Below are 16,446 nucleotides of genomic sequence, written 5' to 3' on the forward strand. Positions count from 1 at the left end.
GCGTGGGCTTCACTAGCTGAGGCTCCCGGGCTCAGTTATCGTGGTGCATAGGCTCAGTTGCCCCTTGGCTTGTGGGATCTTCCTGGACCAGGGATCAAACCAGAGTCCCTTGCCTTGCAAGGCAGATTCTTAACCACTGGACTACCAGGGAAGCCAGTACAACCACTTTTATCCACATTTTATATGAGGTAACTGGGTCTCAGAAACATGGTTACTGCCCTGAGTGAATGGGATTCAGGAGTGCAGGTCCCTAGTGGTTAATTCCAAAATTCACACCCTTCGCAGCCCATCCCTGCTGCCTCCGCAGGTTTCAGGACCCAGAGTGAGGAGACAACAAATGGCGTCTAGATATGGCCCGTGCTTCTCTTTTGGGAATGCATTTGGCAGCCAGGTAACTTCAGATCCACATGCTTTCCCTGCAGCAAGGTCAGACTGCGAGGCTAGCAGATGAGGGTCAGGAGAAGGTGACCCCGTGGGGTTGGGGCAGCGCTGGAGCAGGCGGGAGCCCCAGGCCATATGTGGCCAGGTTGTCCACCACCCAGACACCTTCACCCTTCCTGCTCCCACTGCCGTCATCTTCGTGGCCTTCATGGGGGATGGAAGCCTACTTTCCACCCACTCACCATGAAAATGTCTAAGCCCAGTGCCTTGGAACCCTCTGTCCTAAAGTGCTCCATGGGTCTCTTGGATGTGAGTTATTCCTCTGCTGTCATGAAATCCATTCAACAAGCATTAGTTCAATGCCTAGCGTGTGGAGGGGCCTGGGATTCAAGACAGATTAAGAACAAGCTGCGGCCCTCTAGGGATTCCCTGTCTGGTGGGGGCCAGTGAAGTAGCTGCGGGAGGAAAGGAAGGTGGAGGGGTACCTAGGTGAGCACAGAGGCGGAGGTGAATAAGCGCCAGAAGGTTCCAGAGAGGGTGACATCGAGCTGCCTGTGAAAGGCGAGCTTCCCAGGGGCAGAAGGGAAGGACACCACGGCTATCAGACGGCCCAGGCATCCGGGTGAGTGCAGGATGCTTTAAGAAAACCGGTTGGAGCCAGAAAATGATTTGACTTAATCTTGTAGATGGTAGGCGCCTTGGAAGTTTTGTGAGCAATGAAGAGATACAATCAGATTCATAGGAATTTTAAAAACCACCCACAAAATTGTGTGAAGGCAGAAAGGGACTGAAGCCAGGGGACCAGTATTAGAAATACTTCTGTCACAGTACAGAAGGTGGTGGCAGTGACCTCAGCTTGCATAGTGGCACTTGGAAAGAAGGGCAGGGGACAGATGGCAGAAGTACTGGATGTGGTCTCGGAAGAGTGTGTGCATGTGGCAATTTTCACCATTGTCCTGGTTCACTGGAAAAACAGCTTTAGCACTAAAATATCACCCCAGGTAAATAACATAATTTCTCCATGTCCATCTGTAAAATGGACGTAATTCCATGTACGGAACAAGATGTTATAAATGTTAAGGATAACAAGCACATCACACTGCAAATAATGAATTGTTAGTACATGTTAGTTATTATCACAATACATAATTCCCTTCACTTGAAAATAAGGTTGATACCAATATACCGCCCTGTTCTCACAAGATAATTGAGCTAATATTCCAATGTAAGATAAAGCACTATTTTTTCTGGGGTAGATTTTATTCTTGTGAGATGTGGGCACGTAGATATGTGTATTTATCTCAATCTAGTGTCAAGATAAAAATAGATACTATCCTTCAACAGAAAGCTAGCGTAAGTGAAGCCTGTTTATAAAGATTTATGTATGGAGCTACATTAACTCTTGATAACTGAGGTATTTATAGTCATTACTGGACTTCATTCTGAGAACAAGGACAGATGAACATGTCAAAAGTGTTGACAATTATTGTGCTCTTCTAATTTGATTTCTTACATAGTCTAATCATGTTCTTTTAATTAGTAACCACTCTCGTTCCTTGGCTTCACACAAAGTGAGACTGAACTCACTTCCTAATGCAAAACAGTTTGTAATTTTTCTGTAAGATGACATGCTATTAAGTAAAAAGAATGACAATTGTGTTTTCACTAAGGACTTAATAATGATAAAGAGAACTTAAGCACATCACCAAGCAAGTATCTCATTTATAAAGAGTCTCACAAAATCACGGTGTTATCACTCTCAGATTCATCTGATTCAAAGAAAAGATGACACTAAAACTGCCTACATTTTAACTTTGGGAATTTATCCAAGAATTTGACCAGTAAGGGTAAAGAGGAACAAAGATGGCGCATTTCAAAAACTTTGAAGAATATAGCTGTGAGGATCTCATTAGGAACATACTTGAGAGCTTGTTCAGCTGTCCTAATAATAACACCGGGCAGCATGCATTCCGCTCACTGGTGGGTACAGCACTGGCTGCACCACGTGCTCCACACACATCATTTCATGGAACATGAACCACTGATCGCCTCGCATCACCAGGATTCTCTTCAGCACGATGCTTTATCATCACCTCCAGTGCTCCCAAACTTAATTTTACTGCTTCAGCAGGATTTCAGTTCCTGGGGATAAGGGCACTGTATATCAGGTTGGACAAATATTTACAGGGAAAAAAAAGGAAATGATGAAGTCTTGAGTAGTTAGTGGTGCCTAGTCTCCATGATCCCATCTTGTAGAACAATCAAGATGTTTTCGTTCCTGGAGATACACGCTAAAGTATTAAGGGTAGAGTGTCTGGCTGTCTGCAATTCACTTTCAGCGGTTGAATGCAAAAAAAGTCATGCGTGCTGAGAGAGAGAGAGAGAGATAAAATGGGAGGGGGTTCAGCGAGGGAGAGAGAGACTGATAAAGATTGAAAAAAAATGTGGCAGTGGGCAGACAGTTGGTGAATCTTTTACCCAGAACTAAATCTAAAAAGACAAAAAGTATATGTGAAGAATTTTTTAAGATTTAGCAGTAGTTGAAGGGCAATAGAATTTGTCTGTGAGTGCATTCAAAGTCCATAAATAAAGGTGACTCTTTCAAAGCAAATTTTTTCTTTTTATTATGATAGCTTCATTATGTTGACATCATTATATTAACTGTGATTCCTATTTTTTAAATGATTAATAGACTTTATTCTTTAGCACAGTTTTAGATTCACATGATAATTAGGCAGACAGTACATAGAGGGCTGTAGAGAGAGGACCATACATCCACCACCCGCACCACTCCCCAACTGACCCCCTCCCATGGTTTCTACTACTAATAACATCTTTTAGTATGGTTACGATGAATGAACCAATACTGATACATTTTTATTAATTAAAGTCTGTGGTTTACAGGTTATTTCACTTTTGTGTTATACATTGGGTTGTACATTCTATGGACTTTTGACATATATATATATGTATATATATATATAATGATGTGTCTACCATTATAATATACAGAGCAGTCTCACTACCCTAAAAATCCTGTGTTCTGCCTATACATCCCATCCTCCTCCTAACCCCTGGCAACCACGGATCTTTTTTACTGTCTCCATAGTTTTGCCTTTTCCAAAATGTCATATAGTTGGAATCATACAATGTAGCCTGGTTTCTCTCATTTAGCAATACTGTATATATTTCAGGTTTGTCTATGTCTTTTCATGGATTGATAGCTCATTTCTTTTTATCATTGAACAACATCCCATTGTCTGGATGTATCAGTTTGTTTATCCATTAACCTACAGAAGGACATCTTGGTTGCTTCCAGTGCTTGTAAACAAGCGTGTGGATGCAGGTTCTCATGGGGACCTTTGTTTCAACTCCTCTAGGTAAATACCAAGGGGCTCAAATGCTGGATCATGTGGTCAGACTCTGCTTAGCTTTGTGGAAAACTACCATGCTGTCTTCCAAGATGGCTGCACCATTCTGCATTCCCACCAGCAGGGAATGCAGTTGCTCTGCATCCTTTCCAGGTTTGGTATTATTAGTTTTTTGGATTTTAGCCATTCTAGAAGGTATGTTGTAGTATTTCCTTGTTTAACTTACAGGTCTCTGACATGTAATGAATATTGCCCTCTCTATTTTGATGAGGAGTCTCTTCAGAACTTTTGCTCACTTTTACACTGGGCTGTTTGTTTTCTTACTGAGATTTGAATGACTTTTTTAAAAAGTGGGTCATCTCATGAATAAATAAATAAGAGAGAGGAAAGAGACTGGGCAACCATGGTAAAAACTACATTCCCCTTTTCCCTCACTATCAGAGCCCTAACACTGGTGCAGACAAGGTCCATGGTTTTTACATTACTTCGCATTTTAGATTCTTTGGCATCTAGGGGTGGTCAGTGTGACACATGTCTGGCCAATCAGAAACAGGCAGAAGGTGGTGGTTGGGACCTCCCAGAAAGATTGTTAAGGGGAAGATTCAGTTGGCAGTCATCTCTGCTCTTGCATCCTTTAGCCATCCCCCTACCGTTTTCCAGAGTACGAGACAACGTCCAGAGGGGAGCAGGCACGCGTGAGACAAGACAGAGTCACGTGTCAAGGACAGCAGAGACAATGGGGAGAAGGAGGCTGACACCCGCTGACCCCTGGAGCTGAGGCAGAAGCCCCAGGCTGACTCCAGACTTCCTACTGTGTGGTTAAGAAACACCCTCTCTCCCCCCTCCCTCTTATACACTTGACTCAAGTTTCTGTTCAGTTCAGTTCAGTTCAGTTCAGTCACTCAGTCGTGTCCGACTCTCCGCGACCCCATGAATCACAGCACGCCAGGCCTCCCTGTCCATCACCAACTCCCGGTGTTCACTCAAACTCATGTCCACAGAGTCGGTGATGCCATCTCATTCTCGGTCGTCCCCTTCTCCTCCTGCCCCCAACCTTTCCCAGCATCAGAGTCTTTTCCAGTGAGTCAACTCGTCGCATGAGGTGGCCAAAGTATTGCAGTTTCAGCTTTAGCATCAGTCCCTCCAATGAACACCCAGTACAGGCAACCAATTGACTTCTGATTTGCCAACATTTTTCAAGCTCTGTTAAGTGTGAGGCATTAGCCCCTTAATGAAAATGCTCTGAGCAATGTTATCTGAAGGACTGGTTCACAGAAGTACTACATTTGAAGAAAATTTTCTACATTATGGACACAGTACTAGGGTAGGGTTATATTTACTGGATGTTCCAGCACTGCTCTAGACATTATGCAGCGAGGAAATAGGAGTAGAAAGTAAATGCCTTACCCTCATGGGATTTACCATCTAATTTGAGATCAGACCAACTTCTAGGAGATAACCCTGCCCACATCAGAATAGTACAATTAAGAGCTAACAGAAGGTGTAAATTAAGTGTAGCAGCACTTTATATACGGTGGTGGGGGGCGATCACTTAAGCCAGGAGCAAGGCAAATGTGATTAGCAGCCCTGAAAACACACTCTGGGTAATCTATGCCTTCATGTTTTTGAATTCTAAATCAATGACCTAAATATAGACATGGAAGCTACTCCCCGGGGTAAGTGAAGACAGAATGAAGAGAAAATATTTTAACTTGAATGCCAGTTCAGCTTTGAATTGAGCAGAAATTTATCACTCGGGTATTAATACTTCAAATACAGAGCACTGTGATAATTCACTAATATCCTGTTTACCTTATGAATGACCAGAATATTTCATGTTGCCATGATATGAAAACTAAATATATGTCACCTTAAAATAGAGCTTCAGAAACCTTTCCTTTGGAACTAATGTTGGTTAATAGATTACACATAAAGAGGGGTGCATGCTTTTTCTTCTGCATTTCCAGTGCTGCAAACATTGCTAAAATTGTTATCAACTACTATGCATTTTTCCTAGCATGTAGTTGCTGTTACCAGCGGGATGAGGTATGGGTAGTTATCACATGTCTGTAAAGACAACCTGAGTTAGTTTTTCTAGAACTCTTTATTGGGATTTGAGCTTGGGATTTAGTAATCTTATTGGTAAATCAAAAGAATAAAGCTGTTGTTGTTCAGTCGCCAGGTCATGTCTGGCTCTTCACAACCCCATGGGCTGTAGCATGCCAGGCCTCCCTGCTGCTGCTGCTGCTGCAAGTCGCTTCAGTTGTGTCTGACTCTGTGCGACCCCATAGATGGCAGGCCACCAGGCTCCTCTGTCCCTGGGATTCTCCAGGCAAGAACACTGGAGTGGGTTGCTATTTCCTTCTCCAATGCATGCATGCATGCCAAGTCGTTTCAGTTTTGTCTGATTTTGTGCGACTACATGGACAGCAGCCCACCAGGCTCCTCCCTCCACAGGATTCTCCAGGCAAGAATACAAGAGTGAGTTGCCATTTCCTTCTCCCAGGCCTCCCTGTCCCCTACCATCTCCTAGATTTTGCCTAAGTTCATGTCCATTGCAATGGTGCTGCCATCCAACCATCTCACCCTCTGTCGCCCTGTGCTCCTTCTGCCTTCAATCTTTCCCAGCATCAGGGTCTTTTCCAGTGAGTCAGCTCTTTGCATCAGGTGGCCAAAGTATTGGAGCTTCAGCTTCAGCCGAAGTTCCCCTTAACAATGAGTATTCAGGGTTGATTTATTTTAAGATTGACTGGTTTGATCTCCTTGCTGTCCAGGGACTCTCAAGAGTCTTCTCCAGCACCACAGTTCAAAAGCATCAATTCTTTGGCACTCTGCCTTTTTACGGTCCAGCTCTCACAACTGTATGTGACTACTGGAAAGACCATAGCCTTGACTATAGGGACCTTTGTTGGCAAAGTGTTTTGTTCAAAAGCAAAGTCTTGGCTTTTGAACACACTGTCTAGGTTTGTCATAGCTTTCCTGCCAAGAAGCAATCGTCTTCTAATTTCATGACTGCAGCCACCATCCGCAGTGATTTTAGAGCCCAAGCAGAGGAAATCTGTTACTGCTTCCACCTTTTCCCCTTCTATTTGCCATGAAATGATGGGGCCAGATGCCATCATGTTAGTTTTTTTAATATTTAGTTTTAAGCCTGCTTTTTCATTCTCCTTCACCCTCGTCAAGAGGTTCTTTAGTTCCTTTCACTTTCTGCCATTAGAGTTGTATCATCTGTATATCTGAAGTTGTTGCTGTCTCTCCCTGCAAGCTTGATTCCATCTTGTAACTCATCCAGCCCTGCATTTTTCATGATGTGTTCTGCGCATAAGTTAAATAAAGAGGGTGACAATAAACAGTCAGTCTTATCATACTTCTTTCTGAATCTTGAATCAGTCAGTTGTTCCATACAAGGTTTTATTTATTGCTTCTTAACCGGCATACAGGTTTCTCAGGAGGCAGGTAAGATGGTCTGATACTCCCATCTCTTTAAGAGTTTTCCACTGTTTGTTACGATCCACACATCCTTCAAGACCTAGGAGAACACAATTGGCTTTCTCTCTGTCTCTTTTGTCTTCCTTTCCTCCCTTTTCCTCCCCACTTCTTTTCTTTCCTTAAGTTTATCCCTAAGTCATCAAGTCCCACTGCCAGGGGGCTTGGCTGATTAGTTTCAGGCGTATCCTGCGTTTAATAGATATTGTGGATTCTCTCACATTTGGAAAGAGGGAGACTGAAGTTGGGGGAATAAGAAGGGAAAACACCTGCAGAGGGAGATGAGAAGGCTCTGCAGGGAGGGCGGTAAAGGATTTGAGAAGGGCATAAGACCAACCGCGGGCACGGCTCTAATCCTCTCAGGGCGGCCAGCCTCAACTCTGCAGCATGCAGGTACATGCATCTCTGTCTGCAAGATCCCTCCAAGCCCGGCAAGGTTCGGGTAGGGGAGGACACCCGAAGGGACTGCAGTGGGCCCACCGTAAGCGAAGAGGATGCGCGGCCCCCACACTAAACTCTGCCCAAAACGTCCTCACCTGTCCACCCCCACTCCGGGGGAGGGACTCCGGCCTGAGCCTCATCCCCAAACCCCGGGCGGAGGACCAAGGCTGAGAGCCGCCTCCTCCGCAATGCCCCGCCCCTCGGCGCAGACACGCCGCGCTCCTGCCGCTCCCCCATTAGCCGAGGCGCCCGCCAATCCAAGAGCCGCGGTTGGTGAGCGGGCCCTGGTTGGTGCAGCCGGCGCTGGGCCCCACCCCGCTCCGCCGGGCCCCCCGCGGGGAGGGGGCGTGGCCGCGGCCGTGGCCGGGCCGGAGGCGGCGTCGCCGGTGCCGCTGCGCGCGGGGCGGTGCGGGGCGGTGCGGGCCGTGCGGGGCGGCCGCGGCGGGACCATGGAGCTGGGGGCGCGGACCGGTGAGTGCGCGCTGCGGCCGGCCGGCTCTCTGTCCCCGGCCTGGATCCCTGCCGGCTCCGGGCCGGGCGGAGGCGGGCGCGCGCCCCGCAGCCCCGCGGCCAAGTGAACTTGCTGCATCGCCCGGGCGCCTGGGCGATCGGCGGGGCCCACTGCGGCCAGGCGCATCTTCCCCGCCGGCTTCCCGCGCTCGCTCCGCGGCCCTTGGCCCCGGTACGCGCCTCCCGGCCGCAGGGCGGGCGCCCGGGCCTCGGCCCACGCAGCACCCACGAGCGCGGGGCTGCCCAGCGCCCGGGAACCTCGCGTCCCTCTGGGCTGCGCGCGCCCTCGCCGCACCTTGGCCCGGTCCCCGCGTGCCCGCCGCCCGGGGTCTGGCCCTCTCCGCTCGACTCGACCCTCCCCCGGGGCTGCGGGCACCCGAGGTCAGGGTCCTGGCCTCGGCCTTCGGGCTGGGTTCCGGGAAGGGGTCAGCATCCCGGGAGCGGCGCGCTGCGGGGTCGCTGGGCAGGGATGCGTCCTCCGGGGAGACTCTCCCCCGCGGAGTCGGCGGGGCCCAGGGCTTGGGCCGGAGGAGGGAAAGCCTTTGCCTCTCTCGATGTGCCGGCTCACGGGCAATGGCGATTTCTTCTTGGTTCAGTCTCTGCAAGGGAGAGTTCCCTGGTGGAGAGCAGAGTTCTTAATTATTAAGAAACTCAGCCGTGGGCTTAAGAGATGAATGGAACATCTCATTTCTTAGCTGCTATTGGGTGGAATAGGAATTCTTTCTCATTTGGGGGTGAATTTTAAATACTCAGTCACTACTAGCAATAATTACTAAGTTTTTAAAAGCTGACACTTTAAAAGGTCTGCTTTAGCTTTTGACGCGCTTCAAATCAAGTGTCTCATGGGGCAGGAGATGCTAACTTAAGAACTGGAATCCACATTTTTTTAAGGGGAGGAGCCAGCCATTAGAAATGTTTTGCATCTTAAAAAAAAAATGAGGTTTGCCAAAATTTAAAATGTCTGCTGCTCTATCGAAATTAGGTTCAAAGTGTTATAATTGACTTACTTTTCTTTTGCCTCTAGGGCAAATTCCGTTGAAGGTTGGTTGCTTCTTTTTGTATCTGCTTCACCCAACTTTCCTTTTCTAGCCCTGAAACAATGTGGAGATTCTTGAAAGCTAGTTCTTTTTATCTGCTTGAGAGGTTAAACAAAAGGAAGCTGGCCTGGTCTTTCCCATAGGCAGTTCTCATTGTGTGTCTGGGCTTCTTTCTAAGAACAGCCACAGTCAGACTCATTTTTATTCATTTTTAAAAACCTTCTTAATTTATATTCATGAGAGTTGTGTCTTTTCAGACGTTTCGAGCTCACTAGGTTGGAAAGTTTGGTTGGCTTTATGTAGTTACCATCTGACCTGTAGTCTGTTTTCTTACCACAGTGAAAAGCTTGTTCTAGAACTATCTACTTATAAAAAATTGTTCCTGCCCTTCTGGTTGCTGACCTGAAGTTGCGTTATAGCATCGTTTTCTCTGTCTGTCTCAGATTTATTGACCGAATAGTCAATGATGCGCTACACCATTTTTACAAATTCTGAATGGAAAGGTAGAAAAACACACTTTGCTGAGCAGTCCTGGCAGCATGAGAGCATCCCTGCTCTCCCCAGGGTGTCCTTGTGGGTGGGTTTTGCCCTTCTTCCTTTGGAGACCTGCATATGACAAGGGACTTTCTGGTTATTGGAACATTTTGATTGAAACAATTGCCTGTTTCAAGTGTTCAGAGTTATCTGAGCTCCTGGGCCACTGCTGATGGTCCTTGAGAGTGTGCAGAACTTTCTCTGAAAGGATAGCTATTCGAGATTGTGTTTTCCAGTCATAGGCGACTGTCATTCCTTATATTTTCTTGGGCGCGCCTCTACGTGGCTGGACAGACCGCTAACGCTCAACTTCTCTTTTCCATCCTTGTTTCTCTGCACCTGGTTTGTCCAAATGCTCTTGGCATTTGGACCTCTGCATTCCTCTTCAGGACTGGTTCTTTACCCCCAACTCATTTTAGGCAGGTAATACAGGAATATCGTAGACCAGCAGCGCATAAATAATGCACATTGTACAGTAAATTTAACATCACTCTAGAGATCAGTGGAGTAGAAAGTCTGCAGTCTCCTCTCTTACTGGCGCTCTAGTTCTGTCCTGTTTCTTTCTCCATGGTCAGGTGTGTCCTTGGAGAATGGGCAGTGGGGCAAGGCTGGAGGGAGGGGAGGTTGAGGAGTAGGACGGGGTTGTGTGTGTGTTGGGAGAGGGAGGGGACAGGGCCAAGCAGGGTGTTGGTTGGTGGATGGCTGTGCTGTCCCTAGACACCAGGTCAGGGAGTAGCAACCATTCCCTTGGGGGAAGATGCTGACCTTGCCAAGTTCAAGGTGCCTGCAGGGCACATCGGTCAGTGGCTGCACTGGGATCTGGATATTGGGAGGTGTCTGGACTTGGAGACACACACTCGAGAGTTCTCAGCACTGGCTCCCAAACTACTTGCCACAGTGAACTCGCAGGGAAACTGTGGGGATTAAATTGTTGAAGGACCCTCAGCAGTGCAAACACCTGTCAGCCCTGAGCACCCAAGGACAGCTTTCACCAGAGTTTCTACCAAATTCCTTCTGATGATATCATCTTTGCAAAGCTGGGACTTCCCTGCTTGCTAGGGAAGGGGTGGGGGGAGTGGTATCCAGTCTGACTGCAGGTGTGAGAAATTGTGAGCTGTTCCACACAGGCACGTGGGCTGTTCATGGTTTATTTAACAGTGAAGTAAAATACCCGTTTTCTCTCAATAGAAGTGCACTGTTTTCAAATGGGTACTAAGTTGCTAGTAGATACTTGTTACTTGCACGTAGCTAAGGGTTTCATTTCTCGCTGGGTATTTTCTGGTTGCAGTCAAGAGGGTGCAGTGAGCAGAGAAAGTTCTGGAACCTCTGCCTTTGTTAACAGCGGATGCTGTGAAGTAGATCGGGTTATAGAGTGAGAAGAGAGGTGAGGAGAATGGACTCTGAGGGGTTCTTGTATTTAAAAGGCAGGCTGCCACATCGAGACTGAGAGAATGGGAGTTGGGGACATGGGTGGTGTCTGGGAAACCACGATCCAGTGAAACGTCATTCAAGAGGGATGATAGCAGCCAGGTCATTATCACAGAGGTGATGGCAGTGGTGACACAGTGACGGGAACAGGAGCGAGACAGCCGGTTTGTGAGGGGGCCTCCTTGTAAGTGGCAGCCAGAAGTGTGCTGAAGGGTGTTGGAGGAGGGTAGGTGAAGGGGGGCATTTTCTTCTTTTTTACAGGAGGGGTTTGAGCATATTAAAGGACCAAGGGACAGAGGGTGCTAGACAGACATTCCTTTGGATGGTGGTTTCAAGGTTTCTGTTGGATTTAACCCTAGGATGTAATTACTGATTTTAGCAGGAGGCATCTCAAGGGAGCCTTACTGCTGTGGATTGAGGGGTGATGGAGCTAAGGGGGTGAAGCCAGTCAGGGAAGGCTAGATTTTGAAGATGAGAGAAGGGCCTTTGCTTAGAGAGGAACCCTAGTGCAGGATGAGTTTTGTGTTTTGTGACAAGCACCAAACAGGGACCGGCATTCAGTGAGAGGATTGTTATGAGATGAACTAAAGTGGAACAGTTGCAGTAGATAGTAAAATCTTTGGATTGGGACTTCCGTGCTAGTCCAGTGGCTAAGACTCCGTGCTCCCAGTGCAGGGCCTCAGGTTTAATCCCTGGTCAAGGAACTAGAACCCACATGCCGCAACTAAAGACTCCGCCTGCAACAACAGAGTTCAAAGACCCTACATGCTGCAACCAAGACCCAGCACAGCCAAAATAAATAAAAATAAATATAAAAAAACCCCAAAACTTTGGATTGCACTGGAGCACTACTTTTAAGGTCCAGTACTGTCAGCAGTTTCTCTTGTTAAAAGCAGTCTTTTTCAGGCATGCTTTTCCTGCAGCAGGTGGTTCTTCTAAGGGTGGGTATTTGTGTGCACAGCCTTGTCATTTTCACGGGTCCTGGTGTCCTCGGAGGGTCACATTGTCTGTGACGTCCTCTCTCTGGCTGCCCTGTCCTGGCGGTGCTTTCCTGGCCACTGACCTCAAGGCCAGTCTTGTTTGTTTCCTATCAAAGCCCCTCCCCCTAACTTAATAGATGTCCTTCGATTAGAATATTCTCCATACTCAGATTTCATTCCAGATGTTTGGAGTCACCCTGATCTGTTTTTTCCCCTGGACTGTGCCTTTTGTCTCTGAGATTAGCTCTTCTTCACCTCTGTTGACTTTTTATTTTTAGGAAATTTTAAATATCCCAAACACCCCAGGGTATTTTCTCACTTTTTCAGGTCTCCTAGAGCCTCTGAGCCTTGACTCTGAGCTCAGCATCTGGGATCATTTCTCAGACTTTTTACAAATGAGTTTTTTTCCTTCTTATGCCTGTTGTTGGGGTGCCCTCTGACCTTCTGGAACAATGGTCTTGAAATTGATGTAAAGATGTTTTCAGTTGTATTACATATTCTTGAACTGTTTCAATGTTTTATTTATTTTAATTTCTTTCTTTTAGTTTTTGCTTTCTGGTTCTTTTCAGGAGGTCCCCTCATGTTTGGATGCCTACCATGTATCATGATAGTCACTGGTGGTGACAGGATTGATTCAGCCAAACTCCTGTCCTCTAAAGCCAGAGAGGTGAGGCAGAGGGTTTATTGTCTCGTTCACCATCTATAAACTCCTGATGGGCAGGAACCTGACAGGTGGTGCCTGTCTTGGTAGATGTGTCTGGCTTTGTCGGATGACCTCAGGTAAAGACCTCGATAGCTCATAGCCTTAGCTCAAAGGGGTAACACTCATTGTCTTCTGCCAGCCAACTTGACCTTCGGTCTCTGAGTACTTCTGACAGTATTGGACCTTAAAAGTTGTGTTCCAGTACTATCCAAAGTTTTTTTTTAAATATTTATTTTTATTATTTTGGCTGCCCCGGGTCTTAGTCACAGCATGTAGGGTCTTTGATCTTTGTTGCGGCAGGCGGAGTCTTTAGTTGTGGCATGTGGGGTCTAGTTCCCTGACCAGGGCTTGAACCTAGGCCCGCTCCATTGGGAGCACGGAGTCTTTGCTACTGGACCACCACGGGAGTCCCAATCCAAAGATTTTATTATGTACGGCAACAGTTCCATTTTAGTTCACCTCCTACCATCCTCTCCCTGAGTGCTGGTCCCTGTTTTGTGCTTGTCAACGGTTCAGTGAAATTCTGTTGGCAATGTAAAGGTATGGGATGTGATTGACTGTGAACCAGAGCCCATGTAGCCATATTTTATCCACTAAATGAATGAAATAGTGTATTCCTTGCACATAGAAGAGCCTCAACAAATATTTTTTCATTGTCTGAACGTCATGAGTTTTGATTCATGACCTAAGCAGAGCACTACCCCTACTGTGTAATTTTAAAAACTTGATTGGAGTCATTTTGTCCTGTTAGCATCACACTTATTTTCTTTCAGTTTCTCAAAATTGTATATGACACCATGGTTTTTGGTTTTCACCTGTTCCTTTATGTAGTCCTGGGTTAGGGAATTACCTGGGCAGATTTCTACTTTGGCCTGACACTGTAATTCAGGCTAGAATGAATGCTTCTGGAGAGGCTCAGGGATTTCAATTACTCCTTGTGGTGCCTGGAAGGGATAGTGCCTAAACAGAGAGCCAAGTATCCAGTCCAAAGTGGGATGGCATTAACCAGGAAGTTGCAAGGAGAGAGACAAAGCAGCATGTGCTCCTATTGGTCTCACCCTGTGAGCAGCTATCTGTAGCCTGGAAAGGGGAGCCACAGAGTCACCTTCCATTTCTGCAAAGTAACATCTTAATTTTGGGGCCATGATTGTAGTTTTCTAATATAAGCCATTTGTCTACTTCAATAGTAATAGAAAACTAATTTGTTTTATAACCGACCCTGTAGATTTAGAATATATCTTCGTTCTTGGTTTTCCATAGGATTTGTCTCCCATTTTTGTACACCCTTTAGAGTTAACGACTTTGATTATTGATTTAACAAACGGCAGTACACAGAATCCCCCAAACTTCCCAGTCACCTGTCTTCAGATTTCAGTTACACACTACAAACAGCTTTATTTCCAAAGGCTTGACTGAAGTGGAAATTGTTCTTTGAGATATTCCAGGGAGGAAGATTATTAAAACATTACTTCTTTATACAAATTGGCATTGTAATTTTGAATGGTTACAGGCTTGTCAACCTTAGTGAAGTCCCTACCTGAGCCTAATTAAAAATGCATAGCTTCTGCACTGTTTGTCCATTGCAGTCACATAGGTTAGTTAAAAACTTCTTCCATTTCCAGGATGTCCAGGAACATCCTGGACATTCTACTCCTCCCCCTAGAAAAAAAGAAATTATGGACATGACAAAACCTTAGGGCATCATTTGGAAGAATTGTATTAGGGATTAGGCATTAAAGGGTTTAGAAGAGAATTTCTTTTAAGCCACATCTGTGGCTACTATTTCCTGCTACACAGTTTGGAAGTTTGTGGCTTTATTTCTTCAGCTATTTGGTTGCTAATGATTGTCAAATTTCATTTGAAACAAATGATATTGCCCTTTCTTTTTTTTGGACACCGAAATAACTTAGATCCACTGTGTATAAGTGAAAGTTCCACGTACAGTTTTGTTTAAATGGAATGTGTACTTTCGCCAGATATTCATTGGGATACTTGATGATTTTATTGGACAGAAACAGTGGGGGCTTATCTCTCTTGTTCCTCCATTACATAAAGGCTTGAATTAACTTGTAGGAGATACTCATAATAATAAAGCTGTTATAAATAATGAGAATCAAAACTCCATGAAGATTGGGAATTAAAACAGCAATACCTGTACGGTCAGTGGCGTTCGAGCCTCCCAGGTTGTTGTTTTAGATGGCGATGGACTTATTTGAATAATGCAGGGTGTCAGTGACTCAACACGAGAAGCACCTTGGCTTGAGGTGGTATGTGTTGGAAGCTCTGTTGAAATTCAGTTTATTCCCCTACTTACAAGTAATTTGAAGGCCGTTGTATTCTGCCTTCTCTGTTAATTCTGGAAGGCATGGTCATAGGTGGATTTTTCACTCTTCTTATGGATGGTTTGGAAGGAGAATGGGGAGGTTTGGAATTAGGTAGACAAAAATCCTCTGAGCCTGGAAGTCCTGCCAGGCCAGCATAATTTTAATATCTAATATTGTCAAGGATATTACAAGGAAAAAAGTCAAAGGACAGTCTCATTCATGAACATGCTTGCTAAATCCTAAAAAATAATAGTTAGATCTATTAATATTTAAGGATAATATATCATGTGCTATTTGTGTTTATTCTAGAATGCAGTGTTGGTTAGGCATTCAGAATCCAGTGTTCAGTTCAGTTCAGTTCAGTCGCTCAGTCGTGTCCGACTCTCCGCGACCCCATGAATCATAGCACGCCAGGCCTCCATCACCATATTAATGAAGGAAAAAAAGTAGACAATCACAAACACTATATTTTATATCTATTTGTGATGAAAAACTTTCAAGCAAACTAGGAAGAGTATCTGTAAGAAAATGTGCAGCAGATGTCATATTGGTGGTGAAATAATAAAAAGTGACCTTCTGAAATTGGAAATGAGATACGGATGCTTGTTATTATCACATTTATTCAGCATTATGTTGTGGGTTCTTGCCAGTGCAGTAAGATAAGAAAAAGAAATAAAAGATACAAGAGTTGGAAGAGGAGAAAATTCAGTACATACAGACAAAACTATTTTGTATGTATAAACATCCACAAGATTATATGTAAGTTATTAGATTTAAGATGTGTGCTTAGCCTGCTTGCTAGATTCTCTATAGCCATAAACAATTAGAAAATGAAGTAAATAAAGGTACTATTTATAATAACGGTAAGTATCTGAATATACAGGAGTAGAACTTGCAAGTAATTTGCAATACCTTTACATAGAAAACCATAAAATTCAAGGAACAGGTAAGTAAAGAAGGAGTATACCATGTTCATGGAATGAAAGACTAATTTTACACAGATGTCCATTCTCCCTAAATTGGTACAGATTCCTTTCAACTCTAGTCCGTAGCCTGAAAAAATTGGGGGGTGTGGAAATTGGCAATGTGTTTATGTGTTTCTAGGATTTATATGAATGTAGAGAGCAAAGAATTTCAAGACACCCTTGAAAAGAACAGGTGGCAGGACTTATCAGATATTAAGAGTTTATAAAGTCATGTATTCTAGACAGTGCAATGTTGGCACAAGCGTAGGCAAACAGATTAATGAAA

At 45.2% G+C, this 16,446-nt stretch overlaps 1 protein-coding gene across 3 annotated transcripts in view; it reads left to right on the plus strand.

Annotated features, from left to right (window-relative positions):
- Positions 1–8,031: 8,031 nt before the first annotated feature.
- Positions 8,032–16,446, plus strand: part of WASF3 (WASP family member 3) — a 72,627-nt gene continuing 64,212 nt past the window's right edge. For 2 of the 3 annotated variants that reach the window (XM_055426347.2, XM_055426350.2), the window contains exon 1: positions 8,032–8,150. The gene's annotated coding sequence lies outside the window, so the exon portion shown is untranslated. Of the gene's footprint in view, positions 8,151–12,737; positions 12,836–16,446 lie in introns of all 3 variants that reach the window. The other variant, XM_055426348.2, reaches the window with a different exon arrangement.

The sequence above is a fragment of the Moschus berezovskii genome, chromosome 13, assembly GCF_049115385.1.
Source record: "Moschus berezovskii isolate FMDL1 chromosome 13, NW_MosBer_1.0, whole genome shotgun sequence".
NCBI classification, from domain to species: domain Eukaryota; kingdom Metazoa; phylum Chordata; class Mammalia; order Artiodactyla; family Moschidae; genus Moschus; species Moschus berezovskii.